Source organism: Cyprinus carpio, chromosome A25 (genome assembly GCF_018340385.1).
Source record: "Cyprinus carpio isolate SPL01 chromosome A25, ASM1834038v1, whole genome shotgun sequence".
Taxonomy (NCBI): domain Eukaryota; kingdom Metazoa; phylum Chordata; class Actinopteri; order Cypriniformes; family Cyprinidae; genus Cyprinus; species Cyprinus carpio.
In genome coordinates this window covers 36,642-52,405 of record NC_056596.1, presented here as the reverse complement: position 1 = coordinate 52,405, position 15,764 = coordinate 36,642, and the positions used below count along the sequence as shown (strand labels likewise).

The window sequence follows — 15,764 nt, the reverse complement described above, 5'->3', positions numbered from 1 at the left end:
TAAGCAGTGCGACTCTCTATTAAAGTTAATGTTACGCTTAACACTTTTTACATTTCGGGTCACAGAAACAGTCACCTCTAATGAGCCGCCGACGCACTTACACAACCGGCTACGTGCACACCAACCAGAGAGGGAGGAGCGAGGGATGTGAAGAAGTGAAATTGAGGTCTTCTGAGAGGTCTGAGTGTGAAGTTATGTAAAAGAAGATGGTTTCACCCAAAACGGTCAACTCTGTCGATCGCCTTACGTCACCTTCAGACTTACAAAACACCTTCGTTAAAACAAAAATGAGCGTCAAAAATGGCGATAAAAGTAGTTCTAAAGACCTCATATTCCAAGTCTTCTGAAAGTCATATTCAATAAGAACAGGCTGAAAATGAAGATATATACAAACACAAAAACACAGACACATATTATACTGTATATATAATTTCATATGTGTATATACCACATACATATTAGAGAATCTTTTTTAATTGAGAAACAAGACAAAAGAAGATTTCAACAACAGGATCATAAAAGTAGTTACTTACTAGCAATGGCGGCGCGTCCACACGCCAGTCGGCTCTCTCTGTCCCGACAGAACGTGTTTTCGTGTTTTTTGTCTTGTGAGATCGCAGTTTTTTGTACGTCGTCATCGCGTCAGCTGTCTTTCACAAGAGCGCGCCATCATCGTGAGTTTCTGCTGGAATTGTCACAGGCCTGCATTTTTAGATGTTACACTCCGCCACTCGGAACTGCTGCGAGATCTCGGACTTCTCCGAGGCCTACATCTCATCCCCGACCCCCACCTCCCTGCATCTCGCCCACAGCGGAGGCGCCACAAGCGCGTGAAGGAGCAGAAGAGGGGTACTCTCGGAGTTCTCCGCCTAGTCTACACGTCTAACCCACCAAGCCGTCTATCCCCCCATGGTACTGGCTAACGTACAGCTCTTTGGACAATAAACTGGACTACATCCGATTACTACGTTCAACTCAGAGACTGTAAGAGACTTGTGTGTGTTTGTAAATCTCACGGAAACAATGGCTCATGCGCCAGCGGTCCGGACTGCGCCATTCAGCTCGACCAGCTGACGTGCTACGCAGACAGAAAGAGCGCGAGTCGCGGGGAGGAAAAACCCGCGGCGGCGGGCTTATGTGTATTCATCAATGACGAGTGGTGGCCGCGATGCTGTTGTGATCTGCAAACACTCTGTCTCACCCCATGGTGGAGCTTTTATGATTAGTAAGTTCGAGCCTTTCTATATGCGCGAGGGAATATAATGCCAGACCGCTCGTTCGTGTTACATTCCCCCGAAAAACAACATTCAGCAACATGAAATCGATGCACGAAACGAACTGCACCAGCACATCATTGGATCAGCAGACAGCATCACCCCTATCTTTTCTCATCATAGGCTGGGGATTCACCATTCGCTGACTTAAAGAGTGTGTTTGCCAAAAAATACACCACACAGTTAGACGTTCCAACACGATGTAATCAACATTTTAGACTTTGTTCCCATACACCACACAGAGCAGGAGCTTTACAAAGCCCTCCCCCTCCCCACCCGTCGTTGCCCTCATACCACACTACACTGTCATGCTAAGGCCTGCATACAGACCGCCGCTAGCTCGTTTAAGGCGCCAAACCAGTTCAGAAACCAGATAAATTCGAAGTGTGGCCAGAAGGATCGTCAGAGGCTCTTCAGGACTGCTTTGATACAACGGCCGGGAATACTGTTTAGCGGCATTGCTGCCACTTACGATAACGCCAACTGACACTACCAGAGTACCTCGGGAGACTTGCACTTACTACTGGCCTGTTTAATCAAATCACCAAGTGTATTGATGATGTACCAGTCACCAATATATCCTAACTGTTTCGGAGCAGCCCAACCAGAAGCAGTTGGATGACAAGGGGGAGGTCTTACAGACGCCTTGACACGCGGGAACGCTGCCTTCAGAGCTGGAGATGAGGAGGGCACTGGAACAGCCAGGTCCAACCTAGCCCCTTCCCTCGGCATTCAGAGAGGCTAAGAGACAGTAATCTCGGCGGATAAGCCTCATCAATTGCAGGTCCAGCTAGAGACACTCGGAGCCTGTGGCAGGGTCATACAGACCATTAACGACTACAGCCCCCACAGCGAACCTGTAACAGCAACATCTCTTCTGCTGACGATGCTGAAAACCCTTCTTTCGCTCGCTTTGAGGCAATCAAACAGCTCCACTGCACAAAAGACTCCAGCAGCTCCTGTCCTCCCCAGTGGATCCAGTGATGATGCTGGACCCCGTACAGCGTGATGGTGCACGATCCGGCAGGCAGGATACAATGCACTCGCAACGCTAACCGGTCCTGGACAGCATTCCTGGGCGTTCCGTACTGAGAGACGGTGCAGCAGACACTCACTGACTGTCTTCACAGACACTTTTCCCAAGCTCACTTAGTGTCAGTGCTGTTTGTTCCCACATGCTTTTAAAGCTGACCACTATCATCCCAGTCCCGAATGCAAGCCATCTCCATCCTGCTTCACCTGACTACCGTCCCTGTTGCACTTACTCCCCATCCTCATGAAGTGCGTCGAACGGCTAGTCAATGCACCACATCAAGTCTGTGCCCTCCCCCCCTCGTGCCCTTCCAAAAAAAGACCCATTCCAGTTTGCATATAGGTCCAACCGGACGTCGACCGATGATGCCATCTCACTACCGCTCCACTCAGCCACTCACAACTCTTAGAGAACCAAAGACTCATACGTCAGAATGCTGTTCATGCAGACTTCAGTTCAGCACAGTCAACACAGTCATCCTAGCCGTCAAGCAGCTCATGTCAGTCAAACTGGTCGAGCTGGGGCTCAACACGAGTCTCGCCCGTGCAATCTGGCTTCTGTGACTTTCTTTATTGGTGGACCTTCAGGCAGTACGCTTCGCGGGCAACTGTATCAGCACCATCACACAGAGAAACACTGGGGCCCATCACAAGGAGTGTCCTGTGCAGGAGCTCCCTGCCCTCGCTCTTCATTCATGCTGACACACGCCTGCACACAGCGTCACACCCCCTCACCTGACCTCTTCATAAGTTGCGGGTGATCAACGACGCTGTGGTGGTTCTCCATTACAGGACGAGAGACTGCGACAAAACTTACAGGAGTTAGGTGGTTGCCTGCCTGGCCGTGTGGTGCAGTGACAACAATCTCTCTCTGAACGTGGGGAAGACGAAGGAGATTGTTGTTGACTTCAGGATTTGCGGCGAGCGCATCACTCTCCGCATGTTCCTCTGATCCATCAACGGTGGCGAATTTCTGTGGAGAGAGTGCGCAGCACCAAGTTCCTGGGTGTGCACATGAGCACAGTCAGGACCTCTCCCTGGACCCGACAACACACCTGTGCGCAAGCAACGCACGGCCACGAGAGAAATCACACGCAGCGTCTCGTCTACTTCCTCCGCAAACCTGAGGAGAGGCCAGAGCCCCGGCCCCCCCTCATGTGTACACCTTCTACAGAGGGCATCCATCAGAGAGCAGTCTGACCAGCTGCATCACTGTGTGGTACTCATTATGCGCCTGCAACGCGTCCTGCCGGAAAAGACTCTGCAACGCATAGTGAGTGTTAGCAGCTGAGAAGATCATTGGTGTCTCTCCTCCCCTCCTCCAGGGACCTTATGGAACCGTCTCCCACTCTGCAAAAGCCCTCTTCATTGCAGGTGAGCCCACTCACCCGTCACTCAGCTCTTTGTCTTCAGTCTGCTGCCATCATGGAGGAGACTGCGGAGTCTCCAGGCAAGGTGACGCAGCAGACTGACCAGACAAGCTGTCATCCTATCTGGCCGTTTTGAATTCTGAACTCACTCCCGACTCTTATCGCCCCGACAGTCCCCCTTCTCGCTACGGGTCAGCTTCAACCACTGACAGACTTACCCCCCCCCCCCCAGATCCCACATCCCCAGGTCTTCCACCCCTTCCCCACCTCCCTCTAACAACATGTCATGCACCAGTCCTTTGTGCCACGCAGTGGTCTGCTCACTACCCTCATTCACCATGGAACTGACGTCCTTCTACGACTACACTCAGGCAAGTCTAGCTTTAAACTGAAATACCGGCTGGGACACCGTGTGTCTGACCTTATGTCCACTTTGTTCACTTTAAATCATACTGGAATAAGCTATGTTTTTACATTGTCACTAAAAAGCCTTTTATCTGCACTCGTTTTTTGCACCATGTTGGCACGGGCACTCTAACTCTGCCACGTTGCCGTGCGCTGCTTTTATATTTAACGCTTATTTCTGTATTTATCTTTTTTTATTGAGCCATATTCATGGTCTTTTGTTTTCCACTTCTTATTGGTAGAGGTTGTATCCTATAGTTTATAATTTGATCTACGATTATTAGCTCGTTATCTGTTAGGGTCAATCTGTATGCCACCGGTGGGTCGGAGAGAGTTATACCGCAATTTCGATGATCTCTGTATGTATGTACTGTACGATTGGGAAGAATTGGAAAATTGAAAGCAGACTTTGACTTGACTTGATCCTGAAGCATAACCTCTCTAGACTTAATACACGGAGTGCAATTGCCCTCGCTGCCTCCTCTCGCCTCCCTGTGCACACTTATAGAAAAATTTATTTAATTTCTTTAACTTGGTTAGCAATGTTGCCCTAAGTCTTCATCCTTGAGATTGCGTCCCATTGATAGACTTGAATGACTGAACGATAACTGATCTTTTCAGATCATTGAATCAGTGCATGCAAACTGTAATTGTGTTCTCTAATAATGTTATTAAATCATATTTGAATTCAGATCTACTCAATAAACTTGAATTTTCGTTCACGACAATCACTCTAATAGTTTTCCATTCAATAATTTGCCCGTTCATTCGTCTGTATATTTTGCACTTATATTGTTGGTAATCAAAAAATCAAGTTGATATATTCAAGCTCAGTGATGCACTATAGTCACGTTTTCATCATTACTCATGTGCGTTCCGGGGCGTCTTGGTGTAATATTGACAACAAAAAAAGAGAATGCGATATGCTGGATCGCCCTTCGTGTAAAAATGTGATATTCGATAATCTATTGCTTGACTAGAGAGTGTCGAAAATCTACTTCTCAATTATATGTTGACAATGAAGAATGAATATAGTTTTCACTTGACATTCTTTCGGGCGGAATGAGATGAATCGACTATAACCTCTGAAAGTGACAGCAGTGTTACTAACACTACAATAAATAGCTAATTCACAAATTCAGAAATATGTCATTTTGCTATCAATTGGAACAAACAAAACTATGACACACTAATTGTACACCAACACTGTGACTTGACTCCACAGTCACTTTAAGTACGTTTTCATATACTGTACTCAGCAGCGAAAAAGATTGAGTCTGAGAATGGTCTTACACCATCGTAAGCGGCAAGTGAACGTCCGTTAAAGAAAAAAAAATAGAAGAATATAGTGGGGGCCTGGTGTTACCTGTTCCGCGGGTGGGGGGTGGGGCGACAAGACACAATGTATATAAGCATATGATAAAATACAACAAATGTAATTCAGGGTGTACAGAAATGTACTAATTAATTGTAATCTAACACTCGGTGAAGTAAATGTAGATTAATCCCTGGTGATAGCTGTGGGGTTGGTTTGATTAACAGTAGTGGACATTCAGAGCTTCAGTTCTAACCTGCTATTTGCTATTAGCTCTGCTGTTTCCTTTAAATTAGCTGGGGGCACGAATCCTGATTATAATGATACACATTCCCCCCGATTCCTCTCTCAGCTGTTTACACTTAATTTAAAACATAACCCCACTGTGTATTATTTTGAGAATGATCGTCGAGAGGGGTACTTTTGACATACAATCTGTGTGTATGTGCCTGTTCATAAGGAGGAGATGTGAAAGACAAATCAACTCTGTGTTCGTGCGCCATCTGAAATGCGAGTATGTGTGTGTGCGCTTTGCACGGTGTGCGGCAGAAACTGAAGAGACGCTGTCTGAGATGCAGCTTGTGCGTGCGCTTCAGGTGTGAGTCAGACAGCATGACCAGACGTCAAAGAGTTGTTTTCTGCAACTTATTATACTTAATAACTCTTTTTAACGTCAAGCAATTCTCTGCTATATGCGTCAAACTAAAACGTTGACCTTTTGCAAAGTTTTGATTTAAGTAACCTATTATTAAAATGATTCAATATGCAATATGCATAACACAATATTTACATTTGCGATATGTCCATATATTGTGCGCTGAGGCCCTATCAGTGGTCTTTGCGTCACACAAAGCTATCGTATTACTTCAAAGTCTTTCTTTTGTGTTTGTGTTTCACGGATACAGTTATTGGGAACAACAGGGTCAGTAAATGAGGACAGAATTTTCCATTATTTGGTGAATGAACTCTTCAGTTTATGATAGCACACACATTGCGTACATTCACTGCAATAATTCAGGATATCGACCCCGTCATGAGAAATCTGGCATCAGCAGCATAATGATTTTTCTCTTAATCTCGCCATCCATTTGAACATCATTCTGTCATTTTCTCTTTCTCCAACCCACTGCTGATGGTTTAATCATGACAGAGAGAGAGAGAGAGAGAGAGAGAGAGAGAGAGAGAGAGAGAGAGATCTTTTATCAGGAGCCTGTGTGGATTATGTGAGATTCTTTTCCTTCAGGTCTTTGGACTTTACATAACGCTTGACATTGTTTAAACAGAAGGGATGACATCAACATGATTATCACTAATTCAAGATGCTGAAAATCACCAATAACCCCTGACAAGTCGAGGATTGAGAACCGGTTTTGAAAGCAGCTGAATCTAAAGCAGCATGGAAAAATAAATGATCCTGATGAGTTGTGAGTTTGCTGTCTGAATCTAATGTGATGAGAGAGAAATAATGAGCAGCACAATGTAATAAAATACAATTTAAACAAAATAAACAGACTATTTCTATTGCACTGTTCACAACACAACAAAACATAGATCATGTCAAGTGTAGTCCCCCCCATTCCAGAATGAACCGACTCAGATCTTTTTAAACGAATCAACTCACAAACTCAATGTAAAATGATTCACATAAAATCACTGAATCAGTCTGATAGATTATTGATTTACTGAACCACAAATCATTATTTTCATTCATATTCAAATCAAAATATACAGTTACTGTGTTATTTGCACTTAAGTTTGAGACTTAAATGGGCATAGCTAAAGTGATTTATGCAACAAGATGTAATTAAAAAGAAATTAGGAACAGAGATTTGTTTATTAAATAACACTTAAAATATTTTACCAAAAATGTATAGTTTATATTTTATATACAGTTTTATATAATATTTTTATACAGTATAGTTTTATTGCAAGTAAAATATTACGAAACTAATGTCTATCTATCTAGTTAAAAATGAAAATAATTACCAACACGACGTATATATAGTATTTGGGTTTATATATATATACTTCATATATAAATATAGATAGATAGATAGATAGACACAATTATAATTTTATATTTTTATATTTTAATATATTTTATTAAAATGTATTGTATTTATTATATGTATTTACATTACACACTTTCTAACATATATAATATATAAATAACAATATATATTATTTATAAAAAAATATTTTAATTAGAATTTATTTAAAAAATATATAATTCTATAAATCATTTTTTTTTAATTTATTGATTTTTTATTTTCAATTATTAAATAAAACATTGTTATATATATATATATATAATTATTAAATTTTATATTATCATCTGACACATACACACACACACACACACACACACCACCACATACACCAATATATTCATATGTACTGTATACATATATATTTAATATTTTATAATATGCACGACATAGGCATCGATCTATATTTCTGCCAGTGGATGCCCAACCTCCCCTCCAGCGAGGGGCCTCCGCTCTCCTCAGCATCTGTGTTCAATCTCATGGCTGTGAGGTTTAAACACAGAAAATGTTGTTTAAACACAGAAATCTAGTGTTTTACACAGAAATGATAAACCAACAATACCCCAGAAACAATGAAAAAACCCAACAAAAACACCAACACCACTACACAAACAAATCACAAACCTTCAGGGTCACAGATACTACTAACAAAATTACGCAGCTCTTCACTTTCCCCGCTTGTTAACCAACAAGACTCCAGGCAGCAGCCAGAAACCGGAAAAAAAAGTGAGCTTGGAGGGTTTCTAAGCCTTCTGGGTGAATAATTCACAATCCCTGAGGGTCACAGAGGAATTTAATGATGGTTCTACAGCAAACACACTTCTGAGCCCACATGCTCACTTACTTCATAGTCTTAGAGCACATTTACACTTACATACGGCTATAAATCATCTCGATTCAGTCACATTTACTGACAGAAAGCATTCCTCCTTTCTGAAAACATGTAATAAATAATAATATATGCCGCTAATGTTTGCAAATTATACAGGTTAGTGTTTGAGACTGATTCAAACCAGTATCTCGCGTTTTCATAAGAGTCATTTGGTCATATCTAACTCATTTTGAAAACCTTTGAAAAAAAGGAATTTCTTTCATAATTTGGAGTGAATCCCAAATTCAGTGTGTTACTTGCTGTTATTTGTGAAATTTACTAGCAATCTCCGAGTTAAAAGTCATACGCTACACAGTTGTTTTTTTTCACCCTTTAAAAACATAAATATACGTCACTTACACATTCTCTGAGATCTCAGTCACACAGTCGCAAAACGCAATGCAAGCGGGTCCAAAAGCATACTCATGACAGATGTGTGGTGTGAATCTGAAGTGGGCTGTCAGGCAGAAGCTGCTTCCAGATGGCCGACAGACTCCTGCGCCCGCGACACTCATATGACGGACCGGGAAAACAGCGCCAAGTCTGTGAACCGCTTAGCAACAGGTTAACATCCTTGACATTTTTAAAACGCTTTAGCTGAAGAAGAGAGAAATAAAGTGAGAGATAGAGAGAGGTGCCTTTTTAAGACTGTCACAGTCTAATTCTGCACAATACTTGCTGCCAACAGACACATGCCCCTTTTCAGCCCAGATTTGGGGATAAAACCAGCGTCCTCCACTGAAGCAGCTAAATTATTTTTAGTATTAAGAAGGGAAAGAGGAAAAGGAGAAGGAGGGAGACAGAATTGTGTAGTGGGCCGCAGATTTTGCAGCGGTTACGGATTACTGCTTGCTTGTAAATCCCATCAGAATGGATTGAGAGAAAATGAGAGAAAGACAGAGTAAACCAGTAGAGCTCCAACCTATCCGCTCACAAATCTGTGTGCCTCGACTTTTAAGTGAGTCTCGCTCTCCTACAGCCGATCAAACTTTGACCTTCAAAGAAGTTGTTTAGAGGTTACTCTTCTTGCTTTAATGTTCAGAATGTGAAAAGAAGACGAGAAGCGTTTGAGATCATATTGAGGTCTCTGACTTTGGTGTCTTATCAAATCTGAGCATAACTTGAGAGTGTGCGATATCACATATCTCATATCGCACATTTTGTCAGTTGCAGTTCTGGTGCCTCCGTCTCAATATACATTAAAATGACTCTACAATCTACTTTTGAAGAAATATTGTAGTATTGTGCTACAGCGCACATTTTGTCAGTTGCAGTTCTGGTGCCTCCGTCTCAATATACTATTTACTCACTCTTCTGTTGTCTCAAACCTGTATTAGTTTCTTTCTTGTGCTGTATCTTCTATTTAATTAAACACTTACTATATATAATTACGAAGTACATTAAAAATAAAACACTAAAATTAGTTATATATATATATATGAATCTTTTAAGACAGTGTACAGCAAAATAAACATTTATTGTATATATATATATATATATATATATATATATATATATATCGCTATATATATATATATATGATGCATTATTTAAATTACAATTACATTTTGCATTTCATATTATTATTATTATTATATCTTTATTTATTCTTTATTATTACTTATTTACTTAATAGCATAGAATTTTTATTTAAATTTTGGCCATTTATGTGTATATAAAATAATCAATCAGCTTATCGCATAGAATTATTAATTATATAAGCAATTTTGAGACTTCTCATAGCAAATAAATTAGATATTCATAAGCAAAACTGCATTGGACTCATATTCTGTGGATGAACTGGTACTTGTTGCGTGCTAGTCTATTATGACCAAAACACCAATTTCAGATATACTGTACCTGCTCCTGAACAACACGTAAGAAAGCAAAGCGCTGTTGGGCCAGTGCTGATCAGACGACGCTCTCTTCCACTGTTAATGGCCTGAATAAGCTACATATAAGCAGACCTCAGACGAGCTACCTGCTTTCACAGTCAACAAACAGCATGTCCCGCACTCATTCAGCGGTAATCAAGCGCTCTCCTGAGGATTTTACCCAGCAGAAACATTTCTAGTGAAGCTCTGCCATCTCTGACAAGCAGCCATTTCCTCTCGTTGGTTTTGGAGTCTGAAAGCGACATACACAGAGTTTTATGAGGTGTGAAGATGGGCTATATTTGATCACACACTGTGGCCCAAAAGGACTCTCGCTGTCTGTCTCATTCTGTCTCTGTGTGTCTCTCCGTGGGGCGCGACTGCAGCATGACAGAAACTACTGAAGCTTTACATGCTTCATTTTACCAGCACATTAAAGGTTTGTCAGTCCCTTGAACCTGAAACCAATCACTCTTAAACAAACTGAAGCGAACCACACTGATGAACGACGATTAAACGTTTCTTTACCATTCGTTCCACAACTCACCATGATGACTTCATTTATCACGAATGTTGAACTGTGATTCATATTCAGAGTTCTGTTATCAAACTGATGAAGATCATATCAATTAATCTCCAAGCTTGTTAGTGTTACAGCTCAGCTTGCATCTACACTTTCATAAAGATTAGTCTAGACCTGAGAATGTGTCTTTTCAAGCAACGAGATTTGAACAAACCTTGTTTATTGCTAATTAATGAGGCATCCAGCCACTCCTGTCATCTGTTTATTAACCTGTGCACAGAAGGAAGGAAAAATTTTGTTCAGACACTCACAGCTGTACATTCCTGAGTCCATTTATACAAAACATGTTAGTGAAGATTTATCAACTCAAACTCTCCAAAATAAAGTTTTTTTTTTTTTTAGCCTGATGATAAGAAGTTGCTATCAATTTCAAAAGTGGGGTTTTGCAGTAATGCCATAGAACAGCCACTTTGGGTTCTCCAAAGAACCTTTGAATGAACAGTTCTTAAAAGAACCATTTTCCCTTAAACATTTCTTATTGGCATTGATGGTTCCATGAAGAATCTTTAATATCCATGAAACCTTTCCATTCCGCAAAAGTTTCTTAATAATGGAAAATGGTTCTTCATTAGAAGAGGTTGTTGAATTTTTTTTATTATAACTGTTATAATTCAAGCCATAACAATACTTGTCTTTTATAATTTCTTTTTCTTGGTATACATATATCAATTTATTATACTTTAAATAATTGTTTCTAATTTTTCAATGGATTATTATTTATTATTATTGTAGTTATTGTTATTGTATTGTGAAAACTAGCCATTGAGCTAATTTGGGTACATTTACATTTATGAATGTTGATTAATGTACACTGTCCCTTTTTTTGGAACTAAATACACAAAAGTTTTTTTTAAATAAAATAAAAAAATAAACATTTCTCCAAAGTTCAAACAAGCCTTTGTCAAGCCATCAAGATTCACAGTTTGTCTCGACTAACTTTGCTTATCTATTTAAAAATGACATAAATTTACATTAGTTTAATTTCAGTTTATTTTTACTTCCTTGCATTCAAATTGCAATTCTGCATCCTGTTTCCAATTCAAGAATTCAACTGCAATTTAAAATGCATTCTCAGTTCAGTTCCAACAGCAGCGTGACTTTGAGGAATCATCTGTGTCTGTAGCACAAAATGTTATTAGTGTTAGGGATTTGAACAATAAGAATGAGAAACAGTGATATTGATGCTTGGCATATCGAGAACTGGCCAGACAAGTACAAGAGGTTTGAGAACGTCCTCCTAACTTCACATGAAGAAGCATGTTAATGCTAAATCTCACCAGGTCTGAACTCAAATCAGGGCGAGGTGAGAGAAAAACCAGATGAGAGGAGAAGATCTGAAGAGAGGGAAAGAGAAAGAAGGACATGATGAATAAGAGTAGAGATGGAGAAGGTCTGGATGCCGCTGGTTTTTCACTCTGAATCTCACTGAACCAGAGAAGAAAAATCAATCACTGATACCTGCACTGACCAAACATATCGATGGCTGACAAGATTAGCAGGGATCAAGCTCACCGTGTATGTGTGTGTGTGTTACCGGCTCCACACATTCAATCATCGCCTCGTCCTGAACTCCAGCAGAAGAACAGCAGCCCTGAATGCCTCCAGCGCACAGATAATCATTTACCATTTCTAAAACAAACGCTGCTAATTAAGCGGCTGTCCTCTCTTTACTTGAACTCAAAGCTAAGTGAATGCACTGCAAAGGACAGTCATTTTAGAGTGAGTCAGACTACCTCTTGTTCAAATTACTGCATGCCAGTAATCAACAACAAAAAAACTTTCTCCTCATCTGCACTCCTGTCGCCGGTGGAGAGTGTGTTGGGGAAGATACTTTAAAACTGCAGTTTGTCAAGCTACTCATTATCTGAAGTGAACGTCAATTGACATTTGCAACCCATTTAACTTACATAATGAGATGTGTGACTTGACTTTATCCATCTGGAATCGACTGGATAGTGAAAAATAATCTTTCTGAATCTTTCTTTAATCTTACCACTATATAAAGGGGTCATTTACAGCTGTTTATCATTAAACCAAAAACATACTACAATAATTAAACACTACAAATAAAGAACAAATTTTTTTAATGACCTTTAGCTTCTACATTTATTTTTCCAGATTTTTTTATAGATCTGAAACCATGTAATATAATTTGAGACAAAATTATGTTAACACACATTCATTTTGGTATATTTTACACTGACAAAATGTCATTAATGTATCTAAAACTTTAACAAACTAAAGCTTAATTAAACTTCCAAATATTTCAACCAACAACTTTTGAACATTTTAAACAAAAAATAAGTATTATTAATATTAAAAGTGTATGAAATAAAATAATATAACGTTCAAGAGATGATGGCTAAAAACTTTCTATAATGTTTTTTACCACTACAAACTCACTCTGACTCCATTCTTATGTGAGATGCCCACTTTCCAGCATCAAATCAATTCCTAATGAACCTAATGAAGTCCTATCCTACATACTGTATCAGAAATAAATCACACAACAAAAATAGGTTGCATATGCGGTTTCATACTGACTTTAACCACTGAACCCAGAGCTCAAAACGAGCATCCCACCTCCAAACTAACAAGCCATTGCCTGAAGACAGTGCGATTCCTGACAGAAACCCTCACTGTGAGAATCACTCCAGACGGCCGACAGGTGTATCACCTTGAGACCCTGAATACAGAGTGTACGGGAGGCAAACAGACAGACTTCACTCTCACAAGGCGTCTGAAGCGTTTTGTCTATGATGCTCTCGTTCCTCTCGCTCGAGGCTGCTGGACTGTACCTGAGAAACAGCTGCGGAGCCTAGCCTGAGTCAGCCCTGATCCGCACAAATAAAACACAAAGCCAGCACATGCAAGCTTATCAGATATTACAAAAAAAAAAAATAAATGATATGAGCAAGAACTATTTCTCATTTCCTCTCTGAGACCCCAGGAGTTCGTCCTGTGACTCCCGTCAGGGAGATCGAGCGGCACACGCGATCAATAAACAAAATCCCCATGGACATCTGTTTGGACAGGTGCACTGATTAAGAGGGGCACGTCGATGGGCATCTCCGATACAACACCAGAGGAGACGGCATCATGGGGCCACGGGCCAGATGGTCAGAGTAAACCAATAAGCCACCTGAGGCTGAGCAATACAGTGATTTTACCATGCAGGGCTCAAATGAATAGTTCATGCAAAAATGAACATTTGCTGAAAATGCACTCGACCTCAGGCCATTGAGCATGTAGATGAGTTTGTTTATTTATCAGAACACATTTGGAGAAATGCAGCATTACTTTTACAATCACTTGTTTACCAATGGATCCTCTGCAGTGAATGGGTGCCATCAGAATGAGAGTCCAAACAGCTGATAAAAAACATCACTAGTAATCCACACCACTCCAGTCCATCAATTAGATTAGATTAGATTAGATTAAAACTTGGTTCTGACTAAAATACAAGTCCATAATCCATAATATTGCTTCTTCCTGTGCAAAAAGGAGAGAAATATGCACTGATCAAGCACTGTGAAAACAGTCCAAAATAGTTCTAAACAAATGATGATTTTGATGTGAGAGGAAAACAGCGGGTGGACTTTTTCCACTGAGGGTAGCATTTTTATGCATTATGAACTCATGGATGGATTGATGGATGGATTTGTTCCTTGAAAACACACAGCTTTTCTCTTCACAAGATGTTAACTGATGGACTGGAGTGGTGTGGATTACTGTGATGTTTTTATCAGCTGTTTGGACTCTCATTCTGACGGCACCCATTCACCGCAGAGGATCCACTGGTGAGCAAGTGATGCAATGCTACATTTCTACAAATCTGTTCCTATAAAGTAACAAACTCATCTACATCTTGGATGGTCTGAGGGTGAGCACTTTTTAAGCAAATTTTCATTTTTAGGTGAACTACTCCTTTAACTGTGTGATGTTCAACTGTGAGTGGTTTACTGCATTTATAAAGATAGAAAGACAAAAATGTTCACTAAAAAAATGAAATTCAGAACAATAAATAAAATGAGCAATGAGCAAAGTATAGCTCATTGTTTACCTGCAGGTTGTTTGGTTGTGTTGTAAAGGATTGAAGCAATTTGGTGCATTAACATAGAGCTCAGGTGGAGACGTCTCGAGGTGAATTTGAGTCCAGATTCTGTTGTCTTCTGGCCCTGTTCTCTTCTCTTCTCTTGTCTTGTCTTCCTATCGTTGGTCTCAATATATCTGTTGATCAAAAAGACAAAAACAAAAAGGAAAATATATTAGAGCTCTAAGCTACACACAGGCCAGCGATGTAGGCTATTTTGTTCAAACGTAGCTCAAATATGATGTTGGTGAATTTAAAAACATTCAGTGCATCCAGTGTAAACCAACCGATTCCTGAACAAATGACTCTGCTAAGCCAGTTCTTCTAAGTGAATCTAAACACATACAGCACAAAAAGGTTCAGACCAAATCATTCCTGAACAAATAACTCTTATTAACCAATTCTTGTTCTCTAAATCAAAACAAATATTGTTCAGCATAACCAATGCAGACCAAATGATTCCAAAACAATTGACTCTTATGAGCCAGTCCTTTACAGTGACTGAAACACACACAGTGTAACCAGTGTAGACCAACTAATTGCCAAACAAATTACTTCTTTTGAAAGTCAATGAAAAACATGACTCTGAGTCGTTTGTTTTTAGTGAATCAAACACATACGTCTTACAACTGACTCTTTTGTACTTAAGACTTTTTGAGACTTAAATCATTGTGTACCTCATGACTGTTAATGTAGTTGATGGGAAATTATTCCATCATTTTCCAATTAAATCACTTTGTTTCCAAAATATTTCTTAGACTCATTAAAGGGATACTCCATACTTAATAACTTACACCCACATCGTTCATCTTCAGAACACAATTTAAAAGATTTTCGATGAAAACCGGCAGGCTTGTTACTGTCCCATAGACTGCCAAGTAAATAACAGTGTCAAGGTC

General features: G+C 40.1%; 1 pseudogene; it reads right to left on the bottom strand.

Annotated features, from left to right (window-relative positions):
- LOC109075542 overlaps positions 1-15,038 on the bottom strand; it is an 80,524-nt pseudogene extending 65,486 nt beyond the window's left edge.
- Positions 15,039-15,764: the final 726 nt, after the last annotated feature.